This window comes from Pseudophryne corroboree, chromosome 11 (assembly GCF_028390025.1).
Source record: "Pseudophryne corroboree isolate aPseCor3 chromosome 11, aPseCor3.hap2, whole genome shotgun sequence".
NCBI lineage: Eukaryota > Metazoa > Chordata > Amphibia > Anura > Myobatrachidae > Pseudophryne > Pseudophryne corroboree.
In genome coordinates, this window is record NC_086454.1 from 167,487,364 (window position 1) to 167,507,809 (window position 20,446).

Below are 20,446 nucleotides of genomic sequence, written 5' to 3' on the forward strand. Positions count from 1 at the left end.
ACTGAAATTGGTCCTAGGCATTTAGGTTTCTAGTATCTATCTTCTCCTTTAAAAAATAGGTTACTTTTTATATATTATCATTGGGTTTGGACAAATATTCTACATAATACCTATTGCATCCCTGAGCTTATTAGAAACTTGAAATAATATATATAAAGTATTGAATTTCTTTTCTTTGCATTTAAAAGATGAGCGCACTTCAGTAGATGCCATTGCTCAGGTGAGGGTTCCATGGTGTAATTGTTAGCACCCTGGACTTTGAATCTAGTAATCTGAGTTCATATCTCGTGGGAGCTAACATTGTTTATTTTCCTTTTGTTCAAAGCTCCATTTTCATTCAATGTATGAGTATTGCAAATCTTCATTTAAAATTCATATAAATTCCATCATCTTCAGTGGTGTCCTTTGTTTAAACTCATTTTTAAACTTATCAAATCAGAAGTATGTCAAATATTTGGAAATAAGAAAAGATGCAATAAGAATGCAGAGATCCATTACTTGTGCTCTGGTCTTTAGAAATTCTCCATTTTTTTTTACTTCAGTGTGCACTAATGAGAGGGGAGCACATATCTTCTTCTTCTTCTAGTAACACCTAGTGCCCTCTATGTTTGAGCAGCAATATAATAACTAATTAATTTGCCCTTGCATATCTTAGTTATGCCATATTGCTTGATTTGAGACAAAAGTCACTGAGCCATGTAGAGAAAAATCTTCATCAGCCAAAGGATGACACTCCCACTGGCTTCTGATATGTATTTGAAGAGATTTTGTGATATATGTGTCTATGATGCTTTCAAGTATTCATGCACTCCACCGATGAGCTTATTCCATTCTTGTCCATCAAGAAAAGCAAATGGCCCATACGGGGATCGAACCCGTGACCTTGGCGTTATTAGCACCACGCTCTAACCAACTGAGCTAACCGGCCACAGATGTTACTGCAAGCAAACACAAAACTGGCAAATGTACCTCAATGTACCTCAAAGCATTTTGTTTTTATAGCATTTCATTTTTCAAAAAAAAGCTTAAGCCATAGAGTCACTTGAAGCATGGGTATCATAAAAATGCTCCAGTTTCTTTCCACATTACAAAATAAAAATAAATATTAGATAGGATAATAACAAAGATTAAGGCATCTACTAATAGTATAAAAATAGACAATTTAGACAAGGAGTATATGCAAATCTAAGCAAAATCAATCTAAAAAATCTAATACACAATTTTTAATTGTAAATTTACAGATTGTTGAAAAAGATAATCCCAGGATGTAATCCATTATGTATTAAATTTAGTATGTTTTACCAAGTTGTGTATGAATAACTTTTAACACAAAAAAATATATATTGGGGAAGTAGCTTAATGTGCCCATTGGAAATAAAGAATGCTAGCCCATTTTGGAATGCAAAGCTTAAGAAAATACAAACTTCAATCCATAGGAAAGCACTTTTTATTCAGTCTACACTCTGTAATCATACTATAGCTTAATTTACAAATTGTGATGTCATTATCAGACTTAACTCACAAGAGACTTTCATCCTTGGTCTATAAAAAAGGCAGTCCTCTGTTATAAAGCTTGAAACAATTGTAAGTGGCTGATATGCAAATATGGAAATACAGAAAAACTGTCAATTCAATGCTAGGATAACATAAGGGGTGATGCTCCAACTGAAATTGGTCCTAGGCATTTAGGTTTCTAGTATCTATCTTCTCCTTTAAAAAATAGGTTACTTTTTATATATTATCATTGGGTTTGGACAAATATTCTACATAATACCTATTGCATCCCTGAGCTTATTAGAAACTTGAAATAATATATATAAAGTATTGAATTTCTTTTCTTTGCATTTAAAAGATGAGCGCACTTCAGTAGATGCCATTGCTCAGGTGAGGGTTCCATGGTGTAATTGTTAGCACCCTGGACTTTGAATCTAGTAATCTGAGTTCATATCTCGTGGGAGCTAACATTGTTTATTTTCCTTTTGTTCAAAGCTCCATTTTCATTCAATGTATGAGTATTGCAAATCTTCATTTAAAATTCATATAAATTCCATCATCTTCAGTGGTGTCCTTTGTTTAAACTCATTTTTAAACTTATCAAATCAGAAGTATGTCAAATATTTGGAAATAAGAAAAGATGCAATAAGAATGCAGAGATCCATTACTTGTGCTCTGGTCTTTAGAAATTCTCCATTTTTTTTTACTTCAGTGTGCACTAATGAGAGGGGAGCACATATCTTCTTCTTCTTCTAGTAACACCTAGTGCCCTCTATGTTTGAGCAGCAATATAATAACTAATTAATTTGCCCTTGCATATCTTAGTTATGCCATATTGCTTGATTTGAGACAAAAGTCACTGAGCCATGTAGAGAAAAATCTTCATCAGCCAAAGGATGACACTCCCACTGGCTTCTGATATGTATTTGAAGAGATTTTGTGATATATGTGTCTATGATGTTTTCAAGTATTCATGCACTCCACCGATGAGCTTATTCCATTCTTGTCCATCAAGAAAAGCAAATGGCCCATACGGGGATCAAACCCGTGACCTTGGCGTTATTAGCACCATGCTCTAACCAACTGAGCTAACCTGCCACAGATGTTACTGCAAGCAAACACAAAACTGGCAAATGTACCTCAAAGCACAGATCATATTTTGTTTTTATAGCATTTCATTTTTCAAAAAAAAGCTTAAGCCATAGAGTCACTTGAAGCATGGGTATCATAAAAATGCTCCAGTTTCTTTCCACATTACAAAATAAAAATAAATATTAGATAGGATAATAACAAAGATTAAGGCATCTACTAATAGTATAAAAATAGACAATTTAGACAAGGAGTATATGCAAATCTAAGCAAAATCAATCTAAAAAATCTAATACACAATTTTTAATTGTAAATTTACAGATTGTTGAAAAAGATAATCCCAGGATGTAATCCATTATGTATTAAATTTAGTATGTTTTACCAAGTTGTGTATGAATAACTTTTAACACAAAAAAATATATATTGGGGAAGTAGCTTAATGTGCCCATTGGAAATAAAGAATGCTAGCCCATTTTGGAATGCAAAGCTTAAGAAAATACAAACTTCAATCCATAGGAAAGCACTTTTTATTCAGTCTACACTCTGTAATCATACTATAGCTTAATTTACAAATTGTGATGTCATTATTAGACTTAACTCACAAGAGACTTTCATCCTTGGTCTATAAAAAAGGCAGTCCTCTGTTATAAAGCTTGAAACAATTGTAAGTGGCTGATATGCAAATATGGAAATACAGAAAAACTGTCAATTCAATGCTAGGATAACATAAGGGGTGATGCTCCAACTGAAATTGGTCCTAGGCATTTAGGTTTCTAGTATCTATCTTCTCCTTTAAAAAATAGGTTACTTTTTATATATTATCATTGGGTTTGGACAAATATTCTACATAATACCTATTGCATCCCTGAGCTTATTAGAAACTTGAAATAATATATATAAAGTATTGAATTTCTTTTCTTTGCATTTAAAAGATGAGCGCACTTCAGTAGATGCCATTGCTCAGGTGAGGGTTCCATGGTGTAATTGTTAGCATCCTGGACTTTGAATCTAGTAATCTGAGTTCATATCTCGTGGGAGCTAACATTGTTTATTTTCCTTTTGTTCAAAGCTCCATTTTCATTCAATGTATGAGTATTGCAAATCTTCATTTAAAATTCATATAAATTCCATCATCTTCAGTGGTGTCCTTTGTTTAAACTCATTTTTAAACTTATCAAATCAGAAGTATGTCAAATATTTGGAAATAAGAAAAGATGCAATAAGAATGCAGAGATCCATTACTTGTGCTCTGGTCTTTAGAAATTCTCCATTTTTTTTTACTTCAGTGTGCACTAATGAGAGGGGAGCACATATCTTCTTCTTCTTCTAGTAACACCTAGTGCCCTCTATGTTTGAGCAGCAATATAATAACTAATTAATTTGCCCTTGCATATCTTAGTTATGCCATATTGCTTGATTTGAGACAAAAGTCACTGAGCCATGTAGAGAAAAATCTTCATCAGCCAAAGGATGACACTCCCACTGGCTTCTGATATGTATTTGAAGAGATTTTGTGATATATGTGTCTATGATGTTTTCAAGTATTCATGCACTCCACCGATGAGCTTATTCCATTCTTGTCCATCAAGAAAAGCAAATGGCCCATACGGGGATCGAACCCGTGACCTTGGCGTTATTAGCACCACGCTCTAACCAACTGAGCTAACCGGCCACAGATGTTACTGCAAGCAAACACAAAACTGGCAAATGTACCTCAATGTACCTCAAAGCATTTTGTTTTTATAGCATTTCATTTTTCAAAAAAAAGCTTAAGCCATAGAGTCACTTGAAGCATGGGTATCATAAAAATGCTCCAGTTTCTTTCCACATTACAAAATAAAAATAAATATTAGATAGGATAATAACAAAGATTAAGGCATCTACTAATAGTATAAAAATAGACAATTTAGACAAGGAGTATATGCAAATCTAAGCAAAATCAATCTAAAAAATCTAATACACAATTTTTAATTGTAAATTTACAGATTGTTGAAAAAGATAATCCCAGGATGTAATCCATTTTGTATTAAATTTAGTATGTTTTACCAAGTTGTGTATGAATAACTTTTAACACAAAAAAATATATATTGGGGAAGTAGCTTAATGTGCCCATTGGAAATAAAGAATGCTAGCCCATTTTGGAATGCAAAGCTTAAGAAAATACAAACTTTAATCCATAGGAAAGCACTTTTTATTCAGTCTACACTCTGTAATCATACTATAGCTTAATTTACAAATTGTGATGTCATTATCAGACTTAACTCACAAGAGACTTTCATCCTTGGTCTATAAAAAAGGCAGTCCTCTGTTATAAAGCTTGAAACAATTGTAAGTGGCTGATATGCAAATATGGAAATACAGAAAAACTGTCAATTCAATGCTAGGATAACATAAGGGGTGATGCTCCAACTGAAATTGGTCCTAGGCATTTAGGTTTCTAGTATCTATCTTCTCCTTTAAAAAATAGGTTACTTTTTATATATTATCATTGGGTTTGGACAAATATTCTACATAATACCTATTGCATCCCTGAGCTTATTAGAAACTTGAAATAATATATATAAAGTATTGAATTTCTTTTCTTTGCATTTAAAAGATGAGCGCACTTCAGTAGATGCCATTGCTCAGGTGAGGGTTCCATGGTGTAATTGTTAGCACCCTGGACTTTGAATCTAGTAATCTGAGTTCATATCTCGTGGGAGCTAACATTGTTTATTTTCCTTTTGTTCAAAGCTCCATTTTCATTCAATGTATGAGTATTGCAAATCTTCATTTAAAATTCATATAAATTCCATCATCTTCAGTGGTGTCCTTTGTTTAAACTCATTTTTAAACTTATCAAATCAGAAGTATGTCAAATATTTGGAAATAAGAAAAGATGCAATAAGAATGCAGAGATCCATTACTTGTGCTCTGGTCTTTAGAAATTCTCCATTTTTTTTTACTTCAGTGTGCACTAATGAGAGGGGAGCACATATCTTCTTCTTCTTCTAGTAACACCTAGTGCCCTCTATGTTTGAGCAGCAATATAATAACTAATTAATTTGCCCTTGCATATCTTAGTTATGCCATATTGCTTGATTTGAGACAAAAGTCACTGAGCCATGTAGAGAAAAATCTTCATCAGCCAAAGGATGACACTCCCACTGGCTTCTGATATGTATTTGAAGAGATTTTGTGATATATGTGTCTATGATGTTTTCAAGTATTCATGCACTCCACCGATGAGCTTATTCCATTCTTGTCCATCAAGAAAAGCAAATGGCCCATACGGGGATCGAACCCGTGACCTTGGCGTTATTAGCACCACGCTCTAACCAACTGAGCTAACCGGCCACAGATGTTACTGCAAGCAAACACAAAACTGGCAAATGTACCTCAATGTACCTCAAAGCATTTTGTTTTTATAGCATTTCATTTTTCAAAAAAAAGCTTAAGCCATAGAGTCACTTGAAGCATGGGTATCATAAAAATGCTCCAGTTTCTTTCCACATTACAAAATAAAAATAAATATTAGATAGGATAATAACAAAGATTAAGGCATCTACTAATAGTATAAAAATAGACAATTTAGACAAGGAGTATATGCAAATCTAAGCAAAATCAATCTAAAAAATCTAATACACAATTTTTAATTGTAAATTTACAGATTGTTGAAAAAGATAATCCCAGGATGTAATCCATTATGTATTAAATTTAGTATGTTTTACCAAGTTGTGTATGAATAACTTTTAACACAAAAAAATATATATTGGGGAAGTAGCTTAATGTGCCCATTGGAAATAAAGAATGCTAGCCCATTTTGGAATGCAAAGCTTAAGAAAATACAAACTTCAATCCATAGGAAAGCACTTTTTATTCAGTCTACACTCTGTAATCATACTATAGCTTAATTTACAAATTGTGATGTCATTATCAGACTTAACTCACAAGAGACTTTCATCCTTGGTCTATAAAAAAGGCAGTCCTCTGTTATAAAGCTTGAAACAATTGTAAGTGGCTGATATGCAAATATGGAAATACAGAAAAACTGTCAATTCAATGCTAGGATAACATAAGGGGTGATGCTCCAACTGAAATTGGTCCTAGGCATTTAGGTTTCTAGTATCTATCTTCTCCTTTAAAAAATAGGTTACTTTTTATATATTATCATTGGGTTTGGACAAATATTCTACATAATACCTATTGCATCCCTGAGCTTATTAGAAACTTGAAATAATATATATAAAGTATTGAATTTCTTTTCTTTGCATTTAAAAGATGAGCGCACTTCAGTAGATGCCATTGCTCAGGTGAGGGTTCCATGGTGTAATTGTTAGCACCCTGGACTTTGAATCTAGTAATCTGAGTTCATATCTCGTGGGAGCTAACATTGTTTATTTTCCTTTTGTTCAAAGCTCCATTTTCATTCAATGTATGAGTATTGCAAATCTTCATTTAAAATTCATATAAATTCCATCATCTTCAGTGGTGTCCTTTGTTTAAACTCATTTTTAAACTTATCAAATCAGAAGTATGTCAAATATTTGGAAATAAGAAAAGATGCAATAAGAATGCAGAGATCCATTACTTGTGCTCTGGTCTTTAGAAATACTCCATTTTTTTTACTTCAGTGTGCACTAATGAGAGGGGAGCACATATCTTCTTCTTCTTCTAGTAACACTTAGTGCCCTCTACGTTTGAGCAGCAATATAATAACTGATTAATTTGCCCTTGCATATCATAGTTATGCCATATTGCTTGATTTGAGACAAAAGTCACTGAGCCATGTAGAGAAAAATCTTCATCAGCCAAAGGATGACACTCCCACTGGCTTCTGATATGTATTTGAAGAGATTTTGTGATATATGTGTCTATGATGTTTTCAAGTATTCATGCACTCCACCGATGAGCTTATTCCATTCTTGTCCATCAAGAAAAGCAAATGGCCCATACGGGGATCAAACCCGTGACCTTGGCGTTATTAGCACCATGCTCTAACCAACTGAGCTAACCTGCCACAGATGTTACTGCAAGCAAACACAAAACTGGCAAATGTACCTCAAAGCACAGATCATATTTTGTTTTTATAGCATTTCATTTTTCAAAAAAAAGCTTAAGCCATAGAGTCACTTGAAGCATGGGTATCATAAAAATGCTCCAGTTTCTTTCCACATTACAAAATAAAAATAAATATTAGATAGGATAATAACAAAGATTAAGGCATCTACTAATAGTATAAAAATAGACAATTTAGACAAGGAGTATATGCAAATCTAAGCAAAATCAATCTAAAAAATCTAATACACAATTTTTAATTGTAAATTTACAGATTGTTGAAAAAGATAATCCCAGGATGTAATCCATTATGTATTAAATTTAGTATGTTTTACCAAGTTGTGTATGAATAACTTTTAACACAAAAAAATATATATTGGGGAAGTAGCTTAATGTGCCCATTGGAAATAAAGAATGCTAGCCCATTTTGGAATGCAAAGCTTAAGAAAATACAAACTTCAATCCATAGGAAAGCACTTTTTATTCAGTCTACACTCTGTAATCATACTATAGCTTAATTTACAAATTGTGATGTCATTATTAGACTTAACTCACAAGAGACTTTCATCCTTGGTCTATAAAAAAGGCAGTCCTCTGTTATAAAGCTTGAAACAATTGTAAGTGGCTGATATGCAAATATGGAAATACAGAAAAACTGTCAATTCAATGCTAGGATAACATAAGGGGTGATGCTCCAACTGAAATTGGTCCTAGGCATTTAGGTTTCTAGTATCTATCTTCTCCTTTAAAAAATAGGTTACTTTTTATATATTATCATTGGGTTTGGACAAATATTCTACATAATACCTATTGCATCCCTGAGCTTATTAGAAACTTGAAATAATATATATAAAGTATTGAATTTCTTTTCTTTGCATTTAAAAGATGAGCGCACTTCAGTAGATGCCATTGCTCAGGTGAGGGTTCCATGGTGTAATTGTTAGCATCCTGGACTTTGAATCTAGTAATCTGAGTTCATATCTCGTGGGAGCTAACATTGTTTATTTTCCTTTTGTTCAAAGCTCCATTTTCATTCAATGTATGAGTATTGCAAATCTTCATTTAAAATTCATATAAATTCCATCATCTTCAGTGGTGTCCTTTGTTTAAACTCATTTTTAAACTTATCAAATCAGAAGTATGTCAAATATTTGGAAATAAGAAAAGATGCAATAAGAATGCAGAGATCCATTACTTGTGCTCTGGTCTTTAGAAATTCTCCATTTTTTTTTACTTCAGTGTGCACTAATGAGAGGGGAGCACATATCTTCTTCTTCTTCTAGTAACACCTAGTGCCCTCTATGTTTGAGCAGCAATATAATAACTAATTAATTTGCCCTTGCATATCTTAGTTATGCCATATTGCTTGATTTGAGACAAAAGTCACTGAGCCATGTAGAGAAAAATCTTCATCAGCCAAAGGATGACACTCCCACTGGCTTCTGATATGTATTTGAAGAGATTTTGTGATATATGTGTCTATGATGTTTTCAAGTATTCATGCACTCCACCGATGAGCTTATTCCATTCTTGTCCATCAAGAAAAGCAAATGGCCCATACGGGGATCGAACCCGTGACCTTGGCGTTATTAGCACCACGCTCTAACCAACTGAGCTAACCGGCCACAGATGTTACTGCAAGCAAACACAAAACTGGCAAATGTACCTCAATGTACCTCAAAGCATTTTGTTTTTATAGCATTTCATTTTTCAAAAAAAAGCTTAAGCCATAGAGTCACTTGAAGCATGGGTATCATAAAAATGCTCCAGTTTCTTTCCACATTACAAAATAAAAATAAATATTAGATAGGATAATAACAAAGATTAAGGCATCTACTAATAGTATAAAAATAGACAATTTAGACAAGGAGTATATGCAAATCTAAGCAAAATCAATCTAAAAAATCTAATACACAATTTTTAATTGTAAATTTACAGATTGTTGAAAAAGATAATCCCAGGATGTAATCCATTTTGTATTAAATTTAGTATGTTTTACCAAGTTGTGTATGAATAACTTTTAACACAAAAAAATATATATTGGGGAAGTAGCTTAATGTGCCCATTGGAAATAAAGAATGCTAGCCCATTTTGGAATGCAAAGCTTAAGAAAATACAAACTTTAATCCATAGGAAAGCACTTTTTATTCAGTCTACACTCTGTAATCATACTATAGCTTAATTTACAAATTGTGATGTCATTATCAGACTTAACTCACAAGAGACTTTCATCCTTGGTCTATAAAAAAGGCAGTCCTCTGTTATAAAGCTTGAAACAATTGTAAGTGGCTGATATGCAAATATGGAAATACAGAAAAACTGTCAATTCAATGCTAGGATAACATAAGGGGTGATGCTCCAACTGAAATTGGTCCTAGGCATTTAGGTTTCTAGTATCTATCTTCTCCTTTAAAAAATAGGTTACTTTTTATATATTATCATTGGGTTTGGACAAATATTCTACATAATACCTATTGCATCCCTGAGCTTATTAGAAACTTGAAATAATATATATAAAGTATTGAATTTCTTTTCTTTGCATTTAAAAGATGAGCGCACTTCAGTAGATGCCATTGCTCAGGTGAGGGTTCCATGGTGTAATTGTTAGCACCCTGGACTTTGAATCTAGTAATCTGAGTTCATATCTCGTGGGAGCTAACATTGTTTATTTTCCTTTTGTTCAAAGCTCCATTTTCATTCAATGTATGAGTATTGCAAATCTTCATTTAAAATTCATATAAATTCCATCATCTTCAGTGGTGTCCTTTGTTTAAACTCATTTTTAAACTTATCAAATCAGAAGTATGTCAAATATTTGGAAATAAGAAAAGATGCAATAAGAATGCAGAGATCCATTACTTGTGCTCTGGTCTTTAGAAATTCTCCATTTTTTTTTACTTCAGTGTGCACTAATGAGAGGGGAGCACATATCTTCTTCTTCTTCTAGTAACACCTAGTGCCCTCTATGTTTGAGCAGCAATATAATAACTAATTAATTTGCCCTTGCATATCTTAGTTATGCCATATTGCTTGATTTGAGACAAAAGTCACTGAGCCATGTAGAGAAAAATCTTCATCAGCCAAAGGATGACACTCCCACTGGCTTCTGATATGTATTTGAAGAGATTTTGTGATATATGTGTCTATGATGCTTTCAAGTATTCATGCACTCCACCGATGAGCTTATTCCATTCTTGTCCATCAAGAAAAGCAAATGGCCCATACGGGGATCGAACCCGTGACCTTGGCGTTATTAGCACCACGCTCTAACCAACTGAGCTAACCGGCCACAGATGTTACTGCAAGCAAACACAAAACTGGCAAATGTACCTCAATGTACCTCAAAGCATTTTGTTTTTATAGCATTTCATTTTTCAAAAAAAAGCTTAAGCCATAGAGTCACTTGAAGCATGGGTATCATAAAAATGCTCCAGTTTCTTTCCACATTACAAAATAAAAATAAATATTAGATAGGATAATAACAAAGATTAAGGCATCTACTAATAGTATAAAAATAGACAATTTAGACAAGGAGTATATGCAAATCTAAGCAAAATCAATCTAAAAAATCTAATACACAATTTTTAATTGTAAATTTACAGATTGTTGAAAAAGATAATCCCAGGATGTAATCCATTATGTATTAAATTTAGTATGTTTTACCAAGTTGTGTATGAATAACTTTTAACACAAAAAAATATATATTGGGGAAGTAGCTTAATGTGCCCATTGGAAATAAAGAATGCTAGCCCATTTTGGAATGCAAAGCTTAAGAAAATACAAACTTCAATCCATAGGAAAGCACTTTTTATTCAGTCTACACTCTGTAATCATACTATAGCTTAATTTACAAATTGTGATGTCATTATCAGACTTAACTCACAAGAGACTTTCATCCTTGGTCTATAAAAAAGGCAGTCATCTGTTATAAAGCTTGAAACAATTGTAAGTGGCTGATATGCAAATATGGAAATACAGAAAAACTGTCAATTCAATGCTAGGATAACATAAGGGGTGATGCTCCAACTGAAATTGGTCCTAGGCATTTAGGTTTCTAGTATCTATCTTCTCCTTTAAAAAATAGGTTACTTTTTATATATTATCATTGGGTTTGGACAAATATTCTACATAATACCTATTGCATCCCTGAGCTTATTAGAAACTTGAAATAATATATATAAAGTATTGAATTTCTTTTCTTTGCATTTAAAAGATGAGCGCACTTCAGTAGATGCCATTGCTCAGGTGAGGGTTCCATGGTGTAATTGTTAGCACCCTGGACTTTGAATCTAGTAATCTGAGTTCATATCTCGTGGGAGCTAACATTGTTTATTTTCCTTTTGTTCAAAGCTCCATTTTCATTCAATGTATGAGTATTGCAAATCTTCATTTAAAATTCATATAAATTCCATCATCTTCAGTGGTGTCCTTTGTTTAAACTCATTTTTAAACTTATCAAATCAGAAGTATGTCAAATATTTGGAAATAAGAAAAGATGCAATAAGAATGCAGAGATCCATTACTTGTGCTCTGGTCTTTAGAAATTCTCCATTTTTTTTTACTTCAGTGTGCACTAATGAGAGGGGAGCACATATCTTCTACTTCTTCTAGTAACACCTAGTGCCCTATATGTTTGAGCAGCATTATAATAACTGATTAATTTGCCCTTGCATATCTTAGTTATGCCATATTGCTTGATTTGAGACAAAAGTCACTGAGCCATGTAGAGAAAAATCTTCATCAGCCAAAGGATGACACTCCCACTGGATTCTGATATGTATTTGAAGAGATTTTGTGATATAAGTGTCTATGATGTTTTCAAGTATTCAAGCACTCCACGATGAGCTTATTCCATTCTTGTCCATCAAGAAAAGCAAATGGCCCATACGGGGATCGACCCCGTGACCTTGGCGTTATTAGCAGCACGCTCTAACCAACTGAGCTAACAGGCCACAGATATTACTGCCAGCAAACACAAAACTGGCAAATGTACCTCAAAGCACAGATCATATTTTGTTTTTATAGCATTTCATTTTTCAAAAAAAAGCTTAAGCCATAGAGTCACTTGAAGCATGGGTATCATAAAAATGCTCCAGTTTCTTTCCACCTTACAAAATAAAAATAAATATTAGATAGGATAATAACAAAGATTAAGGCATCTACTAATAGTATAAAAATAGACAATTTAGACAAGGAGTATATGCAAATCTAAGCAAAATCAATCTAAAAAATATAATACACAATTTTTAATTGTAAATTTACAGATTGTTGAAAAAGATAATCCCAGGATGTAATCCATTATGTATTAAATTTAGTATGTTTTACCAAGTTGTGTATGAATAACTTTTAACACAAAAAAATATATATTGGGGAAGTAGCTTAATGTGCCCATTGGAAATAAAGAATGCTAGCCCGTTTTGGAATGCAAAGCTTAAGAAAATACAAACTTCAATCCATAGGAAAGCACTTTTTATTTAGTCTACACTCTGTAATCATACTATAGCTTAATTTACAAATTGTGATGTCATTATCAGACTTAACTCACAAGAGACTTTCATCCTTGGTCTATAAAAAAGGCAGTCCTCTGTTATAAAGCTTGAAACAATTGTACGTGGCTGATATGCAAATATGGAAATACAGAAAAACTGTCAATTCAATGCTAGGATAACATAAGGGGTGATGCTCCAACTGAAATTGGTCCTAGGCATTTAGGTTTCTAGTATCTATCTTCTCCTTTAAAAAATAGGTTACTTTTTATATATTATCATTGGTTTTGGACAAATATTCTACATAATACCTATTGCATCCCTGAGCTTATTAGAAACTTGAAATAATATATATAAAGTATTGAATTTCTTTTCTTTGCATTTAAAAGATGAGCGCACTTCAGTAGATGCCATTGCTCAGGTGAGGGTTCCATGGTGTAATTGTTAGCACCATGGACTTTGAATCTAGTCATCTGAGTTCATATCTCGTGGGAGCTAACATTGTTTATTTTCCTTTTGTTCAAAGCTCCATTTTCATTCAATGTATGAGTATTGCAAATCTTCATTTAAAATTCATATAAATTCCATCATCTTCAGTGGTGTCCTTTGTTTAAACTCATTTTTAAACTTATCAAATCAGAAGTATGTCAAATATTTGGAAATAAGAAAATATGCAATAAGAATGCAGAGATCCATTACTCTTGCTCTGGTCTTTAGAAATTCTCCATTTTTTTTTACTTCAGTGTGCACTAATGAGAGGGGAGCACATATCTTCTTCTTCTTCTAGTAACACCTAGTGCCCTCTATGTTTGAGCAGCAATATAACTGATTAATTTGCCCTTGCATATCTTAGTTATGCCATATTGCTTGATTTGAGACAAAAGTCACTGAGCCATGTAGAGAAAAATCTTCATCAGCCAAAGGATGACACTCCCACTGGCTTCTGATATGTATTTGAAGAGATTTTGTGATATATGTGTCTATGATGTTTTCAAGTATTCATGCACTCCACCTATGAGCTTATTCCATTCTTGTTCATCAAGAAAAGCAAATGGCCCATACAGGGATCGAACCCTTGACCTTGGCATTATTAGCACCACTCTCTAACCAACTGAGCAAACAGGCCACAGATGTTACTGCAAGCAAACATAAAACTGGCAAATGTACCTCAAAGCACAGATCATATTTTGTTTTTATAGCATTTCATTTTTTTAAAAAAAAAATCTTAAGAGATAGAGTCACTTGAAGCATGGGTATCATAAAAATGCTCCAGTTTCTTTCCACATTACAAAATAAAAATAAATATTAGATAGGATAATAACAAAGATTAAGGCATCTAGTAATAGTATAAAAATAGACAATTTGGACAAGGAGTATATGCAAATCTAAGCAAAATCAATCTAATAAATCTAATACACAATTTTTAATTGTAAATTTACAGATTGTTGAAAAAGATAATCCCACGATGTAATCCATTATGTATTAAATTTAGTATGTTTTACCAAGTTGTGTATGAATAACTTTTAACACAAAAAAATATATATTGGGGAAGTAGCTTAATGTGCCCATTGGAAATAAAGAATGCTAGCACATTTTGGAATGCAAAGCTTAAGAAAATACAAACTTCAATCCATAGGAAAGCACTTTTTATTCAGTCTACACTCTGTAATCATACTATAGCTTAATTTACAAATTGTGATGTCATTATCAGCCTTAACTCACAAGAGACTTTCATCCTTGGTCTATAAAAAAGGCAGTCCTCTGTTATAAAGCTTGAAACAATTGTAAGTGGCTGATATGCAAATATGGAAATACAGAAAAACTGTCAATTCAATGCTAGGATAACATAAGGGGTGATGCTCCAACTGAAATTGGTCCTAGGTATTTAGGTTTCTAGTATCTATCTTCTCCTTTAAAAAATAGGTTACTTTTTATATATTATCATTGGGTTTGGACAAATATTCTACATAATACCTATTGCATCCCTGAGCTTATTAGAAACTTGAAATAATATAAAGTATTGAATTTCTTTTCTTTGCATTTAAAAGATGAGCGCACTTCAGTAGATGCCATTGCTCAGGTGAGGGTTCCATGGTGTAATTGTTAGCACACTAGACTTTGAATCTAGTAATCTGAGTTCATATCTCGTGGGAGCTAACATTGTTTATTTTCCTTTTGTTCAAAGCTCCATTTTCATTCAATGTATGAGTATTGCAAATCTTCATTTAAAATTCATATAAATTCCATCATCTTCAGTGGTGTCCTTTGTTTAAACTCATTTTTAAACTTATCAAATCAGAAGTATGTCAAATATTTGGAAATAAGAAAAGATGCAATAAGAATGCAGAGATCCATTACTTGTGCTCTGGTCTTTAGAAATACTCCATTTTTTTTACTTCAGTGTGCACTAATGAGAGGGGAGCACATATCTTCTTCTTCTTCTAGTAACACCTAGTGCCCTCTACGTTTGAGCAGCAATATAATAACTGATTAATTTGCCCTTGCATATCATAGTTATGCCATATTGCTTGATTTGAGACAAAAGTCACTGAGCCATGTAGAGAAAAATCTTCATCAGCCAAAGGATGACACTCCCACTGGATTCTGATATGTATTTGAAGAAATTTTGTGATATATGTGTCTATGATGTTTTCAAGTATTCAAGCACTCCACGATGAGCTTATTCCATTCTTGTCCATCAAGAAAAGCAAATGGCCCATACAGGGATCGACCCCGTGACCTTGGCGTTATTAGCAGCACGCTCTAACCAACTGAGCTAACAGGCCACAGATATTACTGCCAGCAAACACAAAACTGGCAAATGTACCTCAAAGCACAGATCATATTTTGTTTTTATAGCATTTCATTTTTCAAAAAAAAGCTTAAGCCATAGAGTCACTTGAAGCATGGGTATCATAAAAATGCTCCAGTTTCTTTCCACCTTACAAAATAAAAATAAATATTAGATAGGATAATAACAAAGATTAAGGCATCTACTAATAGTATAAAAATAGACAATTTAGACAAGGAGTATATGCAAATCTAAGCAAAATCAATCTAAAAAATATAATACACAATTTTTAATTGTAAATTTACAGATTGTTGAAAAAGATAATCCCAGGATGTAATCCATTATGTATTAAATTTAGTATGTTTTACCAAGTTGTGTATGAATAACTTTTAACACAAAAAAATATATATTGGGGAAGTAGCTTAATGTGCCCATTGGAAATAAAGAATGCTAGCCCGTTTTGGAATGCAAAGCTTAAGAAAATACAAACTTCAATCCATAGGAAAGCACTTTTTATTTAGTCTACACTCTGTAATCATACTATAGCTTAATTTACAAATTGTGATGTCATTATCAGACTTAACTCACAAGAGACTTTCATCCTTGGTCTATAAAAAAGGCAGTCCTCTGTTATAAAGCTTGAAACAATTGTACGTGGCTGATATGCAAATATGGAAATACAGAAAAACTGTCAATTCAATGCTAGGATAACATAAGGGGTGATGCTCCAACTGAAATTGGTCCTAGGCATTTAGGTTTCTAGTATCTATCTTCTCCTTTAAAAAATAGGTTACTTTTTATATATTATCATTGGTTTTGGACAAATATTCTACATAATACCTATTGCATCCCTGAGCTTATTAGAAACTTGAAATAATATATATAAAGTATTGAATTTCTTTTCTTTGCATTTAAAAGATGAGCGCACTTCAGTAGATGCCATTGCTCAGGTGAGGGTTCCATGGTGTAATTGTTAGCACCATGGACTTTGAATCTAGTCATCTGAGTTCATATCTCGTGGGAGCTAACATTGTTTATTTTCCTTTTGTTCAAAGCTCCATTTTCATTCAATGTATGAGTATTGCAAATCTTCATTTAAAATTCATATAAATTCCATCATCTTCAGTGGTGTCCTTTGTTTAAACTCATTTTTAAACTTATCAAATCAGAAGTATGTCAAATATTTGGAAATAAGAAAATATGCAATAAGAATGCAGAGATCCATTACTCTTGCTCTGGTCTTTAGAAATTCTCCATTTTTTTTTACTTCAGTGTGCACTAATGAGAGGGGAGCACATATCTTCTTCTTCTTCTAGTAACACCTAGTGCCCTCTATGTTTGAGCAGCAATATAACTGATTAATTTGCCCTTGCATATCTTAGTTATGCCATATTGCTTGATTTGAGACAAAAGTCACTGAGCCATGTAGAGAAAAATCTTCATCAGCCAAAGGATGACACTCCCACTGGCTTCTGATATGTATTTGAAGAGATTTTGTGATATATGTGTCTATGATGTTTTCAAGTATTCATGCACTCCACCTATGAGCTTATTCCATTCTTGTTCATCAAGAAAAGCAAATGGCCCATACAGGGATCGAACCCTTGACATTGGCATTATTAGCACCACTCTCTAACCAACTGAGCAAACAGGCCACAGATGTTACTGCAAGCAAACATAAAACTGGCAAATGTACCTCAAAGCACAGATCATATTTTGTTTTTATAGCATTTCTTTTTTTTTAAAAAAAAATCTTAAGAGATAGAGTCACTTGAAGCATGGGTATCATAAAAATGCTCCAGTTTCTTTCCACATTACAAAATAAAAATAAATATTAGATAGGATAATAACAAAGATTAAGGCATCTAGTAATAGTATAAAAATAGACAATTTGGACAAGGAGTATATGCAAATCTAAGCAAAATCAATCTAATAAATCTAATACACAATTTTTAATTGTAAATTTACAGATTGTTGAAAAAGATAATCCCACGATGTAATCCATTATGTATTAAATTTAGTATGTTTTACCAAGTTGTGTATGAATAACTTTTAACACAAAAAAATATATATTGGGGAAGTAGCTTAATGTGCCCATTGGAAATAAAGAATGCTAGCACATTTTGGAATGCAAAGCTTAAGAAAATACAAACTTCAATCCATAGGAAAGCACTTTTTATTCAGTCTACACTCTGTAATCATACTATAGCTTAATTTACAAATTGTGATGTCATTATCAGACTTAACTCACAAGAGACTTTCATCCTTGGTCTATAAAAAAGGCAGTCCTCTGTTATAAAGCTTGAAACAATTGTAAGTGGCTGATATGCAAATATGGAAATACAGAAAAACTGTCAATTCAATGCTAGGATAACATAAGGGGTGATGCTCCAACTGAAATTGGTCCTAGGTATTTAGGTTTCTAGTATCTATCTTCTCCTTTAAAAAATAGGTTACTTTTTATATATTATCATTGGGTTTGGACAAATATTCTACATAATACCTATTGCATCCCTGAGCTTATTAGAAACTTGAAATAATATAAAGTATTGAATTTCTTTTCTTTGCATTTAAAAGATGAGCGCACTTCAGTAGATGCCATTGCTCAGGTGAGGGTTCCATGGTGTAATTGTTAGCACACTAGACTTTGAATCTAGTAATCTGAGTTCATATCTCGTGGGAGCTAACATTGTTTATTTTCCTTTTGTTCAAAGCTCCATTTTCATTCAATGTATGAGTATTGCAAATCTTCATTTAAAATTCATATAAATTCCATCATCTTCAGTGGTGTCCTTTGTTTAAACTCATTTTTAAACTTATCAAATCAGAAGTATGTCAAATATTTGGAAATAAGAAAAGATGCAATAAGAATGCAGAGATCCATTACTTGTGCTCTGGTCTTTAGAAATACTCCATATCTTCTTCTTCTTCTAGTAACACCTAGTGCCCTCTACGTTTGAGCAGCAATATAATAACTGATTAATTTGCCCTTGCATATCATAGTTATGCCATATTGCTTGATTTGAGACAAAAGTCACTGAGCCATGTAGAGAAAAATCTTCATCAGCCAAAGGATGACACTCCCACTGGCTTCTGATATGTATTTGAAGAGATTTTGTGATATATGTGTCTATGATGTTTTCAAGTATTCATGCACTCCACCGATGAGCTTATTCCATTCTTCTCCATCAAGAAAAGCGAATGGCCCATACGGGGATCGAACCCGTGACCTTGGCGTTATTAGCACCACACTCTAACCAACTGAGCTAACCGGCCACAGATGTTACTACACGCAAACACAAAACTGGCAAATGTACCTCTAAGCACAGATCATATTTTGTTTTTAAAGCATTTCATTTTTCAAAAAAAAAAGCTTAAGCCATAGAGTCACTTGAAGCATGGGTATCATAAAAATGCTCCAGTTTCTTTCCACATTACAAAATAAAAATAAATATTAGATAGGATAATAACAAAGATTAAGGCATCTACTAATAGTATAAAAATAGACAATTTAGACAAGGAGTACAGATGTAGCCAACTTTATCTTGACTGTTTCTCCGCCGAGACGGGCGTTTAGCCACGCTAAGGCGATAGCTGAGTTTAATCACAGGCAGGCGCGTTGAGACGATCTAGATACTCATCATGCATTACACATCTCCACCACTGTGTGGCTAATGCTCCACTAATCCAGTACTTTCGATCGTACAGTATAGCGGCGGATTGATCTACAGCTCTGGCAATACTGTAGGCGTAACGGGAGGCGGTGGAAAAAGTATGGAGTACAGTACTGTATGTGTATGGAGACGCAACTACAGTAATTGTGTAAAAGGAAGAATGTACAGTACAATGTATAAACACCGTGCTTTTAAAATATATGAGCGTCTAAGTTCGCTAATGCATAATGGGAATGGAGGACTAGCAGAAGGCGGAGGAAAACACCGTGCTTTACAAATGCGAGCGTCCGAGTCCTCTAAGGCATAAACCAACAGCAATGGGGCGAGGGCCGGGCGCTGTTTGCAGTACTTTCACACATGAAATTAGAAATCTCTCATGAGGCGTCGTGGGTTAGGGGTGAAGGCTCCCACCTCCCTCACTGGGGGTCCAGGGTTCGAGACATGATGTGCTTTCTTTCTTTTTTTTTTTTTTTTCTGTAATAATGCACTGTATTATTTTATTTACATTGTAAGACAGTCAATGGAAGGATGCACACAGGTTTCACATAAATCAAAGTACATCTGCAGGAGCGATTCTTTACGCTAAATGCACCCAAACAGCGTGAATGAAATGAGTGTATTCTGGCGCTACCAACTAAGCAAAACAGTACTGTAGATCTTCAGCGTTTGTGCATTGCACAGGACCTGAATTTCCTCCCTGTGCAGGCCCCCAGGGGGGAAGGGCGATGGGGGTAGGGGGGAGACGATGGAAAATACTGTGCCTTTGAAATGCAATTACATGAGCGTCCGAGTACACTACGGCATACTGTAAACCAACACCAATGGGAAGGAAGTGCCAACCTTATTTTTAATGTGTTCCCGTGACATTCACTTTA

At 33.5% G+C, this 20,446-nt stretch overlaps 10 non-coding genes across 10 annotated transcripts; all 10 read right to left on the reverse strand.

The window, feature by feature from the left end:
- Positions 1 to 854: 854 nt before the first annotated feature.
- On the reverse strand, positions 855 to 928 carry TRNAI-AAU (transfer RNA isoleucine (anticodon AAU)). The gene has a single exon. It is a non-coding gene; the product is annotated as a tRNA-Ile (tRNA).
- Positions 929 to 2,518: 1,590 nt separating this feature from the next.
- Positions 2,519 to 2,592, reverse strand: TRNAI-AAU (transfer RNA isoleucine (anticodon AAU)). The gene has a single exon. It is a non-coding gene; the product is annotated as a tRNA-Ile (tRNA).
- Positions 2,593 to 4,181: 1,589 nt separating this feature from the next.
- Positions 4,182 to 4,255, reverse strand: TRNAI-AAU (transfer RNA isoleucine (anticodon AAU)). Its single transcript has one exon. It is a non-coding gene; the product is annotated as a tRNA-Ile (tRNA).
- A 1,590-nt stretch (positions 4,256 to 5,845) lies between these two features.
- TRNAI-AAU (transfer RNA isoleucine (anticodon AAU)) lies at positions 5,846 to 5,919 on the reverse strand. The gene has a single exon. It is a non-coding gene; the product is annotated as a tRNA-Ile (tRNA).
- Positions 5,920 to 7,508: 1,589 nt separating this feature from the next.
- Positions 7,509 to 7,582, reverse strand: TRNAI-AAU (transfer RNA isoleucine (anticodon AAU)). The gene has a single exon. It is a non-coding gene; the product is annotated as a tRNA-Ile (tRNA).
- Positions 7,583 to 9,171: 1,589 nt separating this feature from the next.
- TRNAI-AAU (transfer RNA isoleucine (anticodon AAU)) lies at positions 9,172 to 9,245 on the reverse strand. Its single transcript has one exon. It is a non-coding gene; the product is annotated as a tRNA-Ile (tRNA).
- Positions 9,246 to 10,835: 1,590 nt separating this feature from the next.
- On the reverse strand, positions 10,836 to 10,909 carry TRNAI-AAU (transfer RNA isoleucine (anticodon AAU)). Its single transcript has one exon. It is a non-coding gene; the product is annotated as a tRNA-Ile (tRNA).
- Positions 10,910 to 12,498: 1,589 nt separating this feature from the next.
- Positions 12,499 to 12,572, reverse strand: TRNAI-AAU (transfer RNA isoleucine (anticodon AAU)). Its single transcript has one exon. It is a non-coding gene; the product is annotated as a tRNA-Ile (tRNA).
- Positions 12,573 to 15,818: 3,246 nt separating this feature from the next.
- TRNAI-AAU (transfer RNA isoleucine (anticodon AAU)) lies at positions 15,819 to 15,892 on the reverse strand. Its single transcript has one exon. It is a non-coding gene; the product is annotated as a tRNA-Ile (tRNA).
- A 3,207-nt stretch (positions 15,893 to 19,099) lies between these two features.
- On the reverse strand, positions 19,100 to 19,173 carry TRNAI-AAU (transfer RNA isoleucine (anticodon AAU)). The gene has a single exon. It is a non-coding gene; the product is annotated as a tRNA-Ile (tRNA).
- Positions 19,174 to 20,446: the final 1,273 nt, after the last annotated feature.